Source organism: Buteo buteo, chromosome 9 (genome assembly GCF_964188355.1).
Source record: "Buteo buteo chromosome 9, bButBut1.hap1.1, whole genome shotgun sequence".
NCBI classification, from domain to species: Eukaryota; Metazoa; Chordata; class Aves; order Accipitriformes; family Accipitridae; genus Buteo; species Buteo buteo.
Genome location: NC_134179.1, coordinates 30,628,679 through 30,645,807, shown reverse-complemented (window position 1 = coordinate 30,645,807; position 17,129 = coordinate 30,628,679). Strand labels below are relative to the sequence as shown.

Here is a 17,129-nt window from a genome sequence, read left to right as displayed (position 1 = left end):
ACAGCGCAATCTACTGGTATATCGTCTTCTATCCCGATATGTCAGAGAGGTCTCTTTTTTCCTTCTTAAAATTATATACATCAAATATTCCCTATATTCTTCAGCTGAATTTGCATATGGAGCTAATCTCTTAAAAAACACATTACACTTTCATATTGGAGAGTGGCATGTTTCAAAATCATTGACTGTGTAATGCAGGATAATGTTAAATAGGATAGCAAAACAATCTTGGAAATAGAAGATCCAGAAGAGAAAAGAATGGGTAGTAGATATTGAGTATCCTCACTTCAAAACATAGTCAATGTTTCTTGTTCACGTGCTCATGCTTTGCACAGCCTTTAATGTCTTATAAAAGCATTGCAGGCAACATAAGAAATTTGTGGGGGATTTTTTTCTCTCTGAAGGACAACATTTAAGAAAATGTTGCCTCTTTGTATTTGCTGTTACAAGCAAACTTAGTGCTTAGTCCAGTCCAAATATTGCATACATTTACATGACCTGAAACTTCAATTACTGTTCTGTCTGACCTGTTGTTGGCATTTAAAAAAAATAAAATTATTGATGGAACTGAACAGGTGTGCTAAATTTGAGATTTTTTTATAAACATAATTAAAAATATCTTTTTTTTTTAAAAAAAAGACAACATAATGTACAATAATTCAATAGTTCCGGAGTTCAGTGCACTTCCCGGTAGCAACACTGATCTGGTAGAAGTTCCTACAATGCTGCAGAATTTAGTTTCCAGGTGGCTGGGCCAGTAAATGTAGCCTCAGCTCATTCATTAAGGTGTTGCATGAAAGCTCTGCTTTTCATGTACTGATACAGTTGCTGTTTAGGTTGCCCAGAAGTGGGTAGTTTGTATATGAGTAACAGCTGTTGTTGAGTCCAGTATCTTATGAAAGACATTTGGCCGTTAGGTATATTTCTGCCTTTGGAGCTACCAAGCCATTTGATTTCCAGAAATGTTCTTCCTTTGAAGTCTCTGCAGTATATCTGAAGAGGTGACAATATAATTGCAAAACTCCCTTTCATTTGGGACTGGAGCGGAATTTGAATGGAAACCAAATGGTGCCACCCACTTTCCTGCATCGCTGATAAGGGATCTTGCACACTGATCGCTGAGGAACTTCCTTCTAACCTTAAAAAACCAAACCAAAAAAAACCCCAACCCCCTCAGTTTTAGGTAGTGCAGTGCTCTGGATCGACTCACTGCAAACCTGTTTTAATGTGGCGGATCTTTTCCTGCACTATTAAAACGCGACTGGTGTAAGAGATGCTGTGTTGTGTTTTGCTGGGCATGAAACAGTGGAAAGGGCAGGGCATGGTCCAAATCTGTACAGCAGGGACTGATAAATCAACGACCTAAGCATTGAACCTTCAGCTTGTTGGCATATCAGAGGGAGGGACAGAAATTGCATGGAAGATCGAAAGCATCAGAAGTGGTGATTAAAGCAATCTTATTTATTGTTTTAGTTTTATATTTCAAAGCTTTCTCTTTACCCTTTTCTGCTTTATGAGTTGGCACAATGGATGAAATTCTGTCACTATTGAAGTTAATGGGAAGTTTGCCATCAGCTTTAATGGGACCAAGATTTCACCCATGGTGTTTTAAGATGGTTTGAGTGTTTATACAGCATGTGTGTATTTTATGATTCCTTGGTTTGTAGGTCATAGTGAAAGTGTTGAGTATCTTTTTCAGTTACCTGAAGAAAATTATACTTATTTTTACAGTGGGAAGTTTCACCTAGTTACAGCAAATTTTGTGCTGATTTTCTCAAAGCTTCCTTTGTTTTTGTCTATAGGAAAAGGCATTTGTACTGGCAGACTAACTTTCACCTAAGACAAAAATTAACAGTATCTTTTGACTTTTAAGCTAAACAGTAGTAAAACTAGTCTTAAATTTCTTTGCTGCTTAGCGGACATGCTTTAGGTATTTCACCAGCTATGTGACCTCAATGTACTTAATGGTAAAATTGCACATGAAATCTTTTAAGGAAAGGACTTCTGTCTCAAAAAAAAAAAAGAAAAGAAAAAGGAAAAAAAGTCTCAGGGAATGACATGGATGTTCTCCTGATTGGTGTCTTAAAATGGCCCTGCTAATTCCTTTAGTGGTTGAGGAAAAAAATTGAAAGAAATAATTACATTTAAAGTGTGTGTCAGTGTAATCTTCTTGTGTTGACCTCTGTGTTTTCAAATTCATATAGAATACCTCTGCTCTTTTTTCCTAGGAAATAATAGTATAAAGATGTCTCATATTTATTCTTAGACACTGATGACCATTGATTCTGGGACACTGATGTCAGATGCGTTTTTTAAAATATATTGTGTACAGATCTGCATATGTAGCTTTCATATATTTAAATTTCTATTAAAAGGCTGTACAAAGGGTGAGTGGGAATAGTAGAATATTGAGCAATAATGAGATAGTAGGCTGAGATATTTCTTCATTTTCTGGCTGTTTTTAACTGGTAGAATTTATGTAAATGAAAAGCAGTTCTCTATACTGTACATTCAGTTAAACCCTCATGAACTATGTCCTAGCATTCCTTAATAAAATCCATGTTAAAATGTTATTGAGTTCATCTGGCTTCCAGGATGTGGTCTTCTGTTGCACGTTGGCAAAGCTGACTGAAACACGATTGTTTCTTTGCATCTCTTGGTATCTTGCTGTAACCTGAATTAAGTGCTCTTGAGGGCAGGGACTGATTTTTTACTCCATCTGCTACCTGATGCAGTAGGAGCTTGTGGGAAGGGAGCGGATGCTTTTGAATGTTAGAGCAGAACAGCATGTGCTATCGGGATGGTATCTGAATGGAACTGGGTGTAGTTCATAGAATCATAGAATGATTGGATGGTTTGGGTTGGAAGGGACCTCTAAAGGTCATATAGTCCAACCCCCCTGCAATGAGAAACTAGATCAGGCTGCTCAGAGACCCCTCCAGCCTGACCTTGAATGTTTCAAGGGATGGGGCATCTACCACCTCTGGGCAACCTGTTCCTGTGTTTCACCAGCCTCATTGTAAGAAATTTCTTCCTCATATCCAGTCTGAATCTACCGTCCTTTAGTTTAAAACCATTACCACTTGTCCTGTTGCTACATGCCCTACTGAGAAGTCTATTCCCATCTTTCTTAAAAGCCCCCTTTCATGAGGGCGACAGATGAGAAGACAGGAAAGCTCTGGCATGAGGCTTACTGTGACTTTTTTCCATGTGGCCTTCTTTTCCCCAGCCATTACTTGAGCATTCACCACACATTAATCTTTGGTTTTCTTGTTTTCACAGCCGCTGCAGGTTCCCCCCATCTGTCCATAGCCACCATAGATGAACCATGACAGTACTGAACAATAAACCCAATAAAGCCTATTTCCAGGTGGCAAATAACTAACTATTCTATAGCTTGTTGCCTTGTTCATCCTTTTCTCCTCTCAGGACCCAGAAACCATGCTGGGAGAGGGAAGCATTTTTGGTGCTTGTTCATTCCTTGCGTCAGCAGCATCTGGGTTGTTTCAGGAGCTCAGCAGATTGCTGTGCTAGAGCTTAGGAAATGATTGTAAGATGTCTGTGTTGGTTTATTTCCTGTGTGTCATTTCCTGTGATATTTCTACAGAATAGCCCTTTTTGTCACACAGGCATAAATCACCTGTGCTATAAATGCTGCCTTAGAAAATGGAGCAATACGTTACACACGCACACATGCAATGAGACTGTAGTGCTGTCTACTAATGCTATTAAATATACTTAATAGAGTGGTAGCCTTCTGGAAAATCAAGAGTGAATTCCTGTGGGAGTAACAAAATAACAAATTTATGGATATTTGTGTCTCATTTTGTGATAAGTCTAAATGTATTTCTGTCTTCTGAAATGCTTTTGGAACAAGTTGAATTTTTAGCTAATATACATATCCTCCAGCTTTTACAGGCTGTAATTTCTTTACTGTTGTCTTTTTTTCTGCCCAGAATATTTTTCATTTCTTCTTAAAATAATGTGAATTTAGATCAAAGTATTAGCAAATAGCACAGGATTGGCTGTATACCCAGAATCTCAAAATCGGTATTTATCCAGACTATATATAGCTGATTGATTAAAGTGGTTTCAGGTTTTGTGGAAGTCAAGAAGCTATTTATGTGTGTTGGAATAAAAGCCATAGTGTTGAACAAAGTTTTGATTATTCACAGAAGTTGGAAATGAAAAGATAGTTGATTTCCAAAGCTTTTGTAGTATCAGTAAAAGAAGACTTATAATAAAATCTAGGAGATGAAGGGTGGGTTTCCTAAGTTCTTTGGACTTCAGGGGGAAAAACACAGAGAATGAAGTTGACATTTGACAATTTTTAAAAATTAATATATTGCAAGGCCAGAAGTAATCACTGTGATCATCTAGGTTGATTTCCTGAATAACACAGATTGCGTGACCAAAATTTTTTCTTTCTAAAGAAACATTAGTTCACATATTTTTGTTTTTTAAAAAAGAAAATAGGCCCCAATCCTTGATAGACTGCTTCATAATTACTGTATTTCTTTGATTCCCTCCAAACCTGGCTTTGCCTCGGCTGCTGCTGGTCAATGCTGGAGATTGGTTCTCCTAAGTGGACCTGTGAGCCTGACCTACCATGTCCCCTTCCAGGTTCTTGCAGCATGTGATGAAATAAGCAATATATGGTGCTTTACCAGCTGCTGCTTTTCTGCATGTGTTTTGACAGACAAGGCACAATGAGCAATCCTTTCCTGCTGAATTAAGTGTGCAACCTATAGGAAAAGATGCAGCAATAGAGCTTGGGGTAGCTGAGCCCCATCCATCCTTTGGCCACCATTCTGCCCAGAGAAGCCCTCTTGTCCATGTGCCCATCTCTCTTCTCCCTGTCTTTCCCCCTCTTTCCCCCTGCCCTTGACTGGGGATAATGATACCACTTCAGCACAGCACTTCTGGATTTGTAAATGTAAAGCCCTGTTCATTATGATAATACACCCTGTGTAATTGTTTGAACATGCTTTGCCAGGCAGTAGCAGGTGGCATGCAGCAGTAAACAGCCTAATTTTTTAACTAGTTATGATAGCGGAAAATTGTAATAATTTCCCTAGACAAAGTCTTGGCATCACTGAACACTGTGGGGATTTTACCATCAATAAGATCTGGGTCAGCATTCATCCACTGCTGTTTTTTTTTTTTTCTTTCTCCCCTTGCCCTTGGCAACTCCGAGGAAGATTTGCCCTACTGGGACAGAGCTGGCAATCTGATTGTATTGCTGAGTGTTGGCTCTTGCAACAAACAGTTAGGGTCGTTAACAGTCCTGGTCAGAACCATGCCATTAGTTAAAATGTGAAATTTTAAAACCAAGGTTTTATAACTGAAAGGATTTGGAAACCTGAGTTTCAGAGTCACTGCTTCTGTCTAGACTGTGGAAAGAAAAGAGCAAGTGTTTACACTATGAAGTGGTAGCTTAGTTTTGGGCTAAAAAGTAACAAAATGTTCTGTATGTCATACAGAAAACTGACTTTGTCATGAACATCAGTTTTCATTAGAAAAAATAAAATAAATGCAGAACTGTACTGTCAGCTAGTGGATGCTTTATTTCCAAACACTTCTGCAAAGAGTCTATGGAAAATTTATACGCTGATTTTTTCCAAAATGTAGTATAAATTTGAAAAGGCTATTTTAAAGCAAATACAGTATTAAAAAGTTTCAAAGCCATTAGTTGTAAGCTGTGCATTATTTATTTGGAAATGATTGCTTTTTCCTATTTCCTGTAAAAATGGATCCAACCTGCTGACACTTGCAACAACCATTTTTTGTTTTGTTTTGGCACAGTCAGTTACTGGAGGCCCTTAGCACCATTGTAAGGGATAATATGTCATTTCCCTCCCACATTGCCTTTTTTTGCTAATTTGTCTCTGTATGTAACCTTCCTAAAGTAGTGTGGTCTTAGATGTCCTTATACTTAGAAAGCTTTCCTTGATGTCTGTACAAATGTTTCCTCACTGAAAATCAAGCTAATTTATTTCTCATCTATTCTTGATGAGGCTGGCCAACAGCTGATCCCAAATCTCTTTATAACAGCCTTTTAAATACTGAAAGAATTTTCTGCTTTTTTGTTCTCTTTAGAAAAGAGGTTTGTCCTTCCCTTTTTTTCAAATTGCCTATGTCTTTCTGTTAAATAAGTGAACAAAGTAGTTCTCTAAAAGTTCCAACAATATTGATGAAAGAATTATTATCTTTAATAATCTGAATAAATCAAAGAATATTTTCTTTGTGTTTAAAAAATTGCTGACTCATACTGTTTTGTGCCTATGTCTTTTTAGTTGTAGTGTAATTCCTACTACTTTCATGCACACCTTAAAAAGAAAAGATATACTAAAAGAAAAAAAAACCAAAACCAACAACACAAAATGATGATTTGCATGAAGAGAAGAAATGTAAGCTAACTTCCATTTATTTAAGGAAACTGTTTGAGCTACTCTCAAAGCTCGTAACTTTTTTTTTCTTGCCTGTTGTCATTGTGATGTTTTATTCTGTGATTTGTGGGGCGTGCTTTTCAGCCAAATGGAAAAAATGCAGACTTCATTTTGGTTCTTGATTGCACCAGCATGCAAGGTACAGGATGGAGCTGCTGTTTTGCTGGTAAAGATCAAGAATGTGCCACATGTTCGGAGGAGTTTATCGCCTAAATTCAGCAACATAATGTGCAAATACACTATTGGGATATTGCTGGCTAAAGAAAAGGAGATGGTAGATGGATATAATTACAAAATGTTAGGAAGTGTTTATTTGTTTAATTGGATGATGGGGCTAGCGTTTCCATACCCAACTTCTACAAATCAAATCTTCCTCCTTGCACCTTTGAGAAGGAGAGCTGGGCTCTTGGACCTTGTGCTACTTTAGAGTTCCGACATGAAAATGCATTGAGACGTTTTCGGTGAGATAATGGAGCATTTGGAGACGGGCTGCATGGTATCCGGCGTGTCAGGGAGCAGTGGTGAGGTGGGGTGGGGTCCAGTTGGCAGCTGGTGCCAGGGTCTGCCTGGGTCACCAGATAGTGGCTGGGAGCCCTAGGAGCAGCTGCAGGAAAGGAGGTCCCTCCTGGGGTCCCACCCCCAACACTGGCACCCACTGGAGGGGCTGAACTGGTGGGAAGATAACCCTTCCTGGAAGGCGGGGTGCCAAAATACATGAAGAGTTGTCTTTTGGGTGAGCCATTCTTAATGCCCTTAAAGGGCCTGATGGTGGCCTTCTCCCAGGTTCAAGTCTTTGAAGTGGTTGGGGAAAGGTCTGGTGTGAGGGGCAGGGGCTGAGCAGGCAGCACCTCACTCTGCTCACCTATATGTCGCAGTTGCATGATGGTTTGCATCACCTGTAGAGTCCTTCTGCTTCTCTCAGCTGGTGGCTAGGACCCATTTGCACCTGTCCTCTCTATTTTCAGAGCAACAAAAAACCAGCAACTTGGGTGTCACAGTGTATTTAGCCTGGGAGGCTTTCCAGAGGGAAGGAGGGAGGCAGCTAGCTACAAATAACTTTGTGTTGCAGGAGAAAACTAATCTTGATTTATTGTCTGATTTCAGAGCATCAGTCCTCTCCCTGCGTAATAAATAATTCATATTCACTGCTTCGTTTTGTTTTCTTTAATAAGCTGTTATAGTGGAAGAAAATGTAGCTGTTCAAAGATTATTCAAAGCTAGTTTTGATGCCATGGTACAGACGGAGTAAAGAAATATAACAGAAGTTGATGCTCCTGCTAGTCGGAGTGGGCAGAGGAACTTGGAGTCCAAGGATGTGAGTGGGAGAAGCCCACATAAACTCGCAGGCTGACAGCACGGCCATCTGGCTGTCTTGCAGGCATCAGCTCAGACAGCTCTCCTCGTACGAGAGATTTGTAGCATGCAGCTGTAGCAGAAAGCGTTACCCATATCCTAAAGGCCAGGTTGCCAAAGACAAGTGATGCAGTGAGATAAGTGTGTGGGGAGAGCCAGGCGCTTGTGATGAATGGGGCCATGCAGCAGAGGAGCTCTCCTCCACTGGGAGCTTGGCCCCCCTCGCTGCCTCATTCCTGGGCAGCTGGCTTCAAACCAGCACTCACAGTGGAAAGCCGCTCAAGGTGAACCAAGCGGGCACGACCCGACCTGCCATGTCACCTCGAGTGGATAACTGGTTGGGTTTTGGAGACTTGTTCTCAGGCTGTGGTCAGAGTGCAAAATGGAGAGGAGGGGTGGGTAGGGTGGCTGGCAGGGGCCAGAGGGAGCAGCCGTGTGTTGAAGAAGGGGAACTTCTGCAGGAGGGAGAGTGGGGATGGAGAATAGTTGTTCAGTGGATGAAATTGGCAGTGCTGATGTGCGAGTAAGGGAAGATGGGAAGAGGAGGGGGTGGAGAAGAATAGCTAGGAAAAGAATCTGGGAAGCACAGGAAATAAAATTCAATACACAGTGTAGTTTATGTTTTATAATGACTTGGTGAGCAAAAAGGCAGCTATGAGATTAGTCTCTGAATGAGACAAAGCTTGCATGTAATTTGGACAGCTCGATGGCACCCCCTCGTTGCTTAGGTTGTAACATACCTGAATTGCTACACTAGGCTATGCCCATGAAGATTCTTCTAGCTCTAGAAATTATTTGAATTTTCAATTAGGCTCTTCCTTGAAGAGAGGTAGTTTTCATGCAGTAATGCCCCTATGTGCAGATGTTTCTTATCTTCTTGGAAAAGGAAGTAGAGTTATTTCAAAGCAGACAGGATACCCTTATCTGGTGCTCTCCTTTTTTCAATTACTGCAAGATGTGCAACTTGTCACAAAATAGGAAAGGCTATTTCCAGGAAAAGTAGCAGTTGAAAGTGTCGATGAGTATGTTATTGGGGGAAAAAAAACCTGAAACAACCTTGTAGAGTAGCTTGTATCTTGTATTTTTTGTAGCAAGAGAGGAGGCATGCATATGTTCTGGCTGCAAGGTTACTCAGGAGAGAACAGCTAGTACGAGCGCCCAGCTATCTCTGGCACTTATTTAAAAGGGGATGAATTAGTCTCTGAAATGCCTGGGTCATTCCACTAACTGTAGCAGGAGCTTGGATCACTGGTTAATTTACCAAGTTAGCCAAGATCAGAGGAGATGAATCCTACTCCCTGTTCCCTCGTTGCTGGAGATGCCCCGTGCAGAAGAGCCGTTCAGTGGGTGTCTGGGCGGCACTTTGGCAAGGTTTGGGCTGCGTGGCAGAGCTGCGTGCTGTCTCTGAGTAGGAGCAAATACCGTCTCTCGTGCACCGTTCAGTTGCTGCACAGATGGAGTCAAAATGGCATTTCAGGCTGACTTCTCCATGGTTGTTTATGGCTTGTAGTGGTTTCAGGAAATGCCACAGTATTAATGTTGCTGGGATTCTTGGATGGTGCCGTTACCATCACTTTGGGAGCTGTTGTTCTGGTGTGTGAAGGGCTGCAGAGCATTTGTCTGACACAGGGATGGCACACAAATGTTTGTTCTGAGACATACTGCTTTTTTTTTTTTTTTTTAAAAAAAAAGGCTTTAATTTTCTTATGATATTTTTGCTTTGTGATCTGTCATTCTGTGCTTCTTACAGGGCTTAACCAGTAGAGTTTAATCAAAACCTTTGGTTAACACAGCATTTTTTCAAATTTTTTTTTCTTTATGTAAGAAAAATTTGAAAATTTCCAAGGTGGAATTTTCCAGCAAGTTGTTTTCACAGCAGCTTGTTGACATGTTAGCAGCAAACGTAAACCTGCACAAAGTGGTGAGAACCTGATGATTAGAAACTGATCCAGGAGGTTCGTATGTTTGGAGTGGATTCAGAAGAGGAAATCTCTCCCTTTTTCACATGCAGAATACTCATCTAGTATTACTACACGCTGCCTTCCTGCAAGTTATTCTCAGTAGTAATAAAATTATCAGGATTCAGTGATAGCAAAACCCTTCTACCAGCATTCCTGCGAAGTTGTGAATCACACTTCTGTTGAGAAGTCTCTTGATAGGCTGCGTGAACAATGGTAGTTAGAGATATTTATGATGAATTAGAATATGAGTGTGAACACAGTGTGAATTATAATATGAAGTATCTTTGATTTGCAGAATGTTACATCTATTGAGCTAATACTGCTCCTAGAGACGGGGTTACCTGCGGTATTTACAAAGAAATGGTCTTGTCCAGTTATGTGGCTGGCCTTGTTAGACCTGCTTGTTAATCAAACAGTCTTAAAAACCCCTCACAGATAGATTAATATTCTTTTCAATTTGCAGTTGGAGAAGCTAAATGTAATGGAAGGTGCAAACCAGTGGTATTGAATCTGGTATTTGAAGCTGGGAGCTGCTTCCTGCGTAGGTAGTCTTTTGAGCAAGTCTTTATTGTTTCATGTATGTTTTCCACTTTTGTAACTGGTTTCTCAAATCACGGCTTATTAAAGTGAAATTAATCTAAAACCAGAATTTAGGTAGTTGTAGGACACCTAAGGTCTGATATTTTCTCATTTGCTTGAACAGAAGTGGTTGTGTTGGAAGGCAGTTGCCACTGCCTGTTGTGGCTGTGTACTTGAGCAGGCCTGCAGGAACTGTATGTTTCTTCTGAATTATTTTGAAACTTTGATAGGGACATCATGAGACTGAATAAATGCTGTTGTTTTATAGTTTTCCTCTGTGAAATACTGATCAAAGCAATAGCTTTAACTGTTGTAGGACATACCTGCCTCTCTCCTTACCTCATAAGATCCTAGAGAAGGATTAAATGATGTGGTTATGGTGCTCAGAGGCACAAGATTTGGTTGGTAAGGGCAGTGAGTCTCCAGCTCTTGTTTTTCACAGACTAGCTTGTTTCCAGGGCATTTTTGTGCAGCTTGGAGGGAGGCCAAGGTGGGCTGCTGCATCACCCCCGGGGTGCAGGAGTGCTGGGGGGGGGGAAGCAGGGTGCAGAGGAGCAGTCCTGGCCACGGAGCGATCTTGCAGACTTCTCTGTTTTGCCGCAGTCAGGAATTGGACATCTGCTGCTGTGGTCTTGTTGCTTTTAGGCCCAGCCTAGGGAGGTCTATACCGCCGCAACAGCTTCTGCTTTCCTTTCTGAAAGCCAGCTCTTGGGTTCGGGTCTTCGTATAAACGTGGCTGCGGCCGTACTTGGTGTTCAGGTGGTGGCTGGCCTTGGCGCTGAGGTTGCTGCCTGCATGTGGCTTGCTTATGTAGTTGTCTGTGCCCGGGACTGGCCTGGGCTAGCTCCTGTACATTGGAAACCACGCTCCTCCTGCTGCAAGGCTGCTCAGAGTTAAACTACGGAGAAACAGAGAGGAAGAGGGATGGGGAATGACGTGAAACATATTTGTTTTAGAGACATCTTAAGTTTTGATGAAAATTGGAATTGAACATTTGTATGCACTTAATTAAGGGGGAGGGGAAGTATGGTTTTATTCTTACTGGCATAGCTTGTGATGGTGCCGTCATGGCTCGCATGTGGCCAGAAGCAAACAACTCATGAAAGGGGGACAGCGACCGTGTGGTCCCTGCAGGCGCGGGCAGCAGGCTCGGTGCCGCCAAGGTCTTGAGGTACAGCCGACTGTCTGCTTCTGCCGTTCCCAGCTGGGTCCCTGGGGTCAGACTGTCGTATTCTTCTCTTCCCTTATTCGGTCTCCTCTGGCTACTCCTTGGTCCTTCTTCAAGTACGTCAGCAAAGGTTTTTGTTTTAGTGAGTGCTTTTATTTGTAGGCAAGGAGCAATGTACTGTTGCCCTGTCTGTGCACCTATAGCGCAGACAAAAGCTGACAAAAGTCAGCTTCGGGCAGCGTGTTCTTCTACTGCGACTTATGGGGCAAAACTCTGAGTCATGCTGAGCTATCTGTTCATAATACCCTTCGATTAGAAAATGCCAACACCTTCACTGCTCGGTATGAGGCTAGGCTGGGCGCCCTGGGTCGCCTACCAGCCAAGGAAAATGGCAATTTCCACCCCCCTAGCACAGAACATGCTGTTTTCTTGTGTGTGTTATTTGCACTTCACAGATACTTCTCTTGCTCCACACCATGCAAAACAATGCTGTTTTGTTTTCATGCTTTCTCTCTTGGTCAAATGTTTGTGTTTAAGACTTGATTAGTTAAAGCACTTGGGAAAATTAACTGAAGTAGAGCCTGCCTTTTTCAATGGCAAAACAAAACATGAGGCTGTTTGAGTGGAAACAGTGTTTATCTTGCTCACAAATGAAGGCTCAGATAATACTCTGCACGTTGTTATTGTTTTATTTCCTTTTAGTGCTTTTGGGTGCATCGAATGCCTTAATATGCAGCAGGCATCATCAAAAGCTAGCCTGACGAGCAGCTTGAAATGCTGCTTTCAGCAACATTTGCTCATTCTTAATGACTTTTTAGTAGATCAGTTGAGTAATTTCAGCAGCAAGTTTCCAGGAGGTCGTGGATTGCCCTGAGACACCCGTTGTATGTATTTAAGAACCTTCTTTGCTCTGCTTCTCACCTGGCAGCTGGAAACGTGTTTTGCCTCTGGCTAACTCTGCAATCTGGCTGTTTAAAGGAGGACAGCTGACACTGGTAATGTTACCTCCGTTATCATCACTATTCATTAACTTTCCGTAGCACTAGTTGTTCTCTTATAGCATTTTGTGATGGGTAACGTTACTTGTCAGTCCAAACCGCCTTAGAGCAGAGTGCCCCAGTTGCTTCCTTCCCGAGGGCATCAGCGGGAGGGGAAGCAAACCCTTCCTTCCCGAGGCAGGGAGGGGAGCAGGGGTCGCTGCAGGGTAGGCATGAGGGGTTTTTGTCCTTGCAAAGACTGTGACAGGGCTTCAAAGTGAAGGCCCTGTAGATTTGTGCCTGCATGCTCCCCTTCAGGCTTCCTGGGCTTTCCTCAGCCCACCAGGACAGCCCCCAGGCTCCTGGGTGACCAGAGGAAGATGTGTTACCTCTGGTAGGAAATCGGTAGTGTGCATCATTTAAAATAACAAAATGAGGATTGCAGTGGGGCACATCAATCTGGAAACTGTCCTGGCTATAAATGTGGTCCTAGGTCTCTGTTGCCTGCAAAATGTATGTTGACCTTTTCTCTCCCTTTTTTCTTGTCAAAGTCACAGACTGCATTTTTGTCCCACCAATTTATTTCAATTTGTGGAAAAATTGAGATCTCTAGCTTTTTTTTTTCGATCTAAGAATTCAGCAGAACAGGGGTTTTGGTGACACCGGTCACAAAAGTACTGAACCAAGCTGTGTGTTTACCTGACAAACATCTGCAGAGGTTTCTGGGCTTGGTCGCTGTTGCAGGCTAGGTAGCCGTATCATTGTGAATTATATATAAATATCCCCAGGATGAAGGTTTGATTAGGGGTCCTGCAAAGATCTGCTGCTTTGGGCCCCTGCCAGCTGCCAGGGCAGCAGCCAGCAGTGCTGGTGGGTCCCCAGGTGAAGCACTGGTGCCCTCCGCCACAGGGGTCGCAGGGCTTCGCTCCCAGGATGAACCCTGAGAAAGGGCAAACCACCTGGGGCTGGTCAGGTCAGCCCCTTAAAAACTCAGGAGGTGGGCTGGGCTGTAAAATCTAGTTAAACACTCTGTTTTACTGGTGGAGCAACCCATGAGATCTTTAAAAATCTTCTTTATTTGCCATCCCAATTGTACAAATCAGTGTCACCTTTTTGGTTTTTATTTTCTTCTCTTTCATCCTCATGTTATTCCTGCAAACGAAGAGGATAGAGTTCTGACAATCATTTATTGAAGGTAGCTAATAAAACAATGGAAGGATGTAGGCTGAGGCATAAATGGGATATTGTGACAGATGTAGATGATTATTAACCAGCTGATGTTTCTGCAAAGGCTTCTAATCATAAACACAGCATAGAGTGAATCTGGGTGTATTAATAGCAAAGGTTTTATGGAAAATCTGAGTGTGGGCTTTTTCTTTAACATCCCATTTCCTGCTTTAATTGATAGAGTGTGAAGCTTTCATACAAATAATTTGGAAAATATTATTTTGCATCTCTGACATTAAGTACATGGTACAGGCCAGGAACAACATGTTGCGGGAGGATTTCTTGAAAAGGACTCCTACAGTGATGCTTTTTTAGAGATGTGGCTAGTGACAAATGCTAAACTCGGTGATATAATAAAGCCAAGTGGCTGTGGTGGAGGACTATCTATTTGTGTCTATGCAACCTATGTTTTAATGTGACTTTGCAAGAAAGAGGAAGGTATTATCAGAGAGAGATCATTATGCTGCAAAACTTGTGGGCTACGCTTCCAGTTTTTCCCTGGCTTTCTATCAAATGTCCTCTTATTTAGTTTTACTCTCATACTGTCCTGCATTATGTTTTGGGAAATAAAATGCTAGGTTTGTACTGTAATCACTGGGTTAGAGTTGAAATACTTCAAATGTGCACCTTTCTTTCTGAGGCTTTGCTACAGCTTTGGCCCATCACTCTCCTTTTCTGAACTTCTGAGGGGGGAATAAAGAGGTTAAACAGAAACTACCCGAATAGAGCCATGAAAGCTCTATTTAACATCTTCTAGCACAGCTCTGCAAATATTGAGTCCTGATACCATTTGCAAGCATAAACAGTTTGCCTTATAGCAGCTGGTATTTTTGATGTGGAGTGGTGGTTTGCAGTGGGGATAAAATGGGGTTGAAAACGTTGAGGAAGGGAAATATCATTATACCACTGTAATACATTAAAAAGACAATATGAGTTCCAATGCATGTGTTGTTTTAATAATAATTTGTATTCTGCCAGTATCAGCCAATATATTTCAGACATTTTGTGACAGGAAGGGCCCCGTCTTAAAATTGGAAAAGAAGGGAAAATAGCATAAGTTTAATCAAAAGACATGAACAGGACTAGTTTCTCTTCCAGTTGCCCCCAGCACTCCAGAAACATGGTATAAAGTGTAAAGCCAAAGGGGACCGGCACTATCGAACTGGCGGCGGTTCCTTTTGCTGCAGCATGTGCTTTCTGCAGGAGCACTGATGGCTCCACAGCAAAGCATGGCACTTAGGGCGCACGGTTTCTGCTAGCTTCAGAGCCTGTTTTCTGGTGGCTAATTAAAAAAAACTTTATTATTCTTGATCTTAATTGTTCTCCCCCTGCCTCCAAGCTGTTGCTCTGCTAAAGAAATCTGCTTAAATTAAGTGGTCTGTGCCAAGTGAAATCATTCAATTATTGGTGCTTTTTGGTCTTTCTTTTGAGTAAACAGAGCCTTCCTGACGGCAGGGCAGTTCCTCAGGAATTCCTTTATGGTGAATTAGGCAGGGCAGTGATGAATAACCGGGGGCAAAGGACACTGAGCAGCGAACCAAATTGATTACCTAAGTCCTCAGCGAACTTCTTTAGGGCCATTTTGGATGGGCCCAGGATGCCCTAAGGCATAGGTGAAGCCTAATCTCACCCCAGGGGCCTGCTCTTTTTCATGTTTTCTGCCCTGCCCGTGCCTTTAGAGGGCTAGAGCTGTGTAATGAATTAAGGTTTGGCATCTTTGCACAGTCACGCTGACGGACCCCCAGCGCACGTGGGGTGGTGGTGACAGGACGTTAACTGTGGGGCGCTGGGTAGCCCTGTGTCGCTGGCCGTCTGCCTCTTACCCTCCGCTCCCCCATGGGCATGCCCCTGCCAGGCAGCCAACCCTGCTGCTGGTCCGCCGTTGTGGCCTTCCCTCTTGGCAATATCATTATACCATCCAAGATGGCTCTGGCCGGCACGGGTTTTGCCACACAGCCATTCCACATCCAGGTGCTCGAGGGGTCCAGGAGCCACAGGGTGCAGCCTGCCTGAGCCCCCACTCACTCCCACCCTCCAGCCCGGAGCGTGCGTCTACCAGGGGAACGCAGCAACGTGATTTCACCATCCTGCCATGCTTTGGGGAGAGGTTAAAGCATCTGTCAAGAAGCCTGGAAAGACCCTTTACCAATATTTTCTGTCTATAGCAAACCTGTGATCTGCCATATCTTGTTATAGGAGAGAACAGGGCATCATGGCATGGACTGTTCTTAAGTGCATTTGATTTGGTAGCAGCCTAATGTGTTCCTTACTGTCTTGAGAGGCTTGTGATTCCCAGCAGTCCTTTCTTTTATTTTTTTTCTTTAACTAATTCTGGCTACTGAGACATCACTGTAACAGCAGAGCATCAAGCCAGTCTGTAGGAGTGTGGAGCATGATCCCCCCATTGTATCCTGTACAAAACTAACATGCTGTCTGATCGCTACCTTGAAAGGCTAAGGTGAATCAACGTTTATCACATGCATTTTTTTCTTCCACTGTCCTTTCTTCTCTTCTCAATGGTCTTCTGTTTTAAAATATGACCCATTGTTACCTGGTTAGGTCTGAAGAGGCCCTGGATTTAATATTGAGTGCTGGTCCCTGGTGAACACATTGGGGATGTGACTGAAGACGGAGTGAGGAAATGGGATGTGGGACTTGGGGTGAGAGCAGGAGGGTGTGAGGATTTCAGCTGTTCGTGTTTGCACTGCCAGCTCACTGTGCTGATAAGAAGCTACTTCAGCACTGTCTGGTATTTTCAGAGTTAGGCTGCTGATGAAATATGCTGCTTCTCATGGAAACTGTACAGACTAACTGTGAAATAAGCTTTGAAATGGATTTAGGAGCATCCCCACTGTCGTTTTCCAAAGAACATGGGCTTGGATGGTTAAGTCTTGGTTCCTGTGCTATTACAGCAGAGCAGCACTGGAAGTGACAGTGGTCAGGCTGGGTGGGTTTCCAGACAGTGCTGTAGCAGTCCCTAGGCACTTATTCCTTACCTTTTCTCTGAAAGAAGAAAATTCAAAAGGTGCCAAGCTTTGAGGGTAACTTGAGTTCACAGGCTTTAATCAAATGTGCACCTCAGGTGCCCATATAGCACAGAAATTCAATGCCTGCTGGGGAGTCATTTTGATCTCTGGTTTTTTTTTTTCCTTTTTTTTTTTTTTAATTTTTATTTTTTATTTTAAATGGAGTGTTTCGGGGGAAATACAAGGAGCAGCAGGTGGAAGATACACAGGACAGCAGTTAAAATTTCTCTGTTCCTAAGCTCACTGGTGGCAGACTGGCATGCACTGTTTAGATTTACTCTTCATTTCCAGCTTCTTGGAAGCAATTGCTGCTTCCAGTGGCAAGTTTCAAAATACCAGCAAATTCATGAAAGAATAACTTTTTTCTTGGAGGAAAGAGCAAGGGGAAG

At 42.5% G+C, this 17,129-nt stretch overlaps 1 protein-coding gene across 4 annotated transcripts in view; it reads left to right on the top strand.

The window, feature by feature from the left end:
- Positions 1–17,129, top strand: part of TIAM2 (TIAM Rac1 associated GEF 2) — a 175,320-nt gene that overhangs the window by 37,598 nt on the left and 120,593 nt on the right. The gene's annotated exons all lie outside the window — the stretch shown is intronic.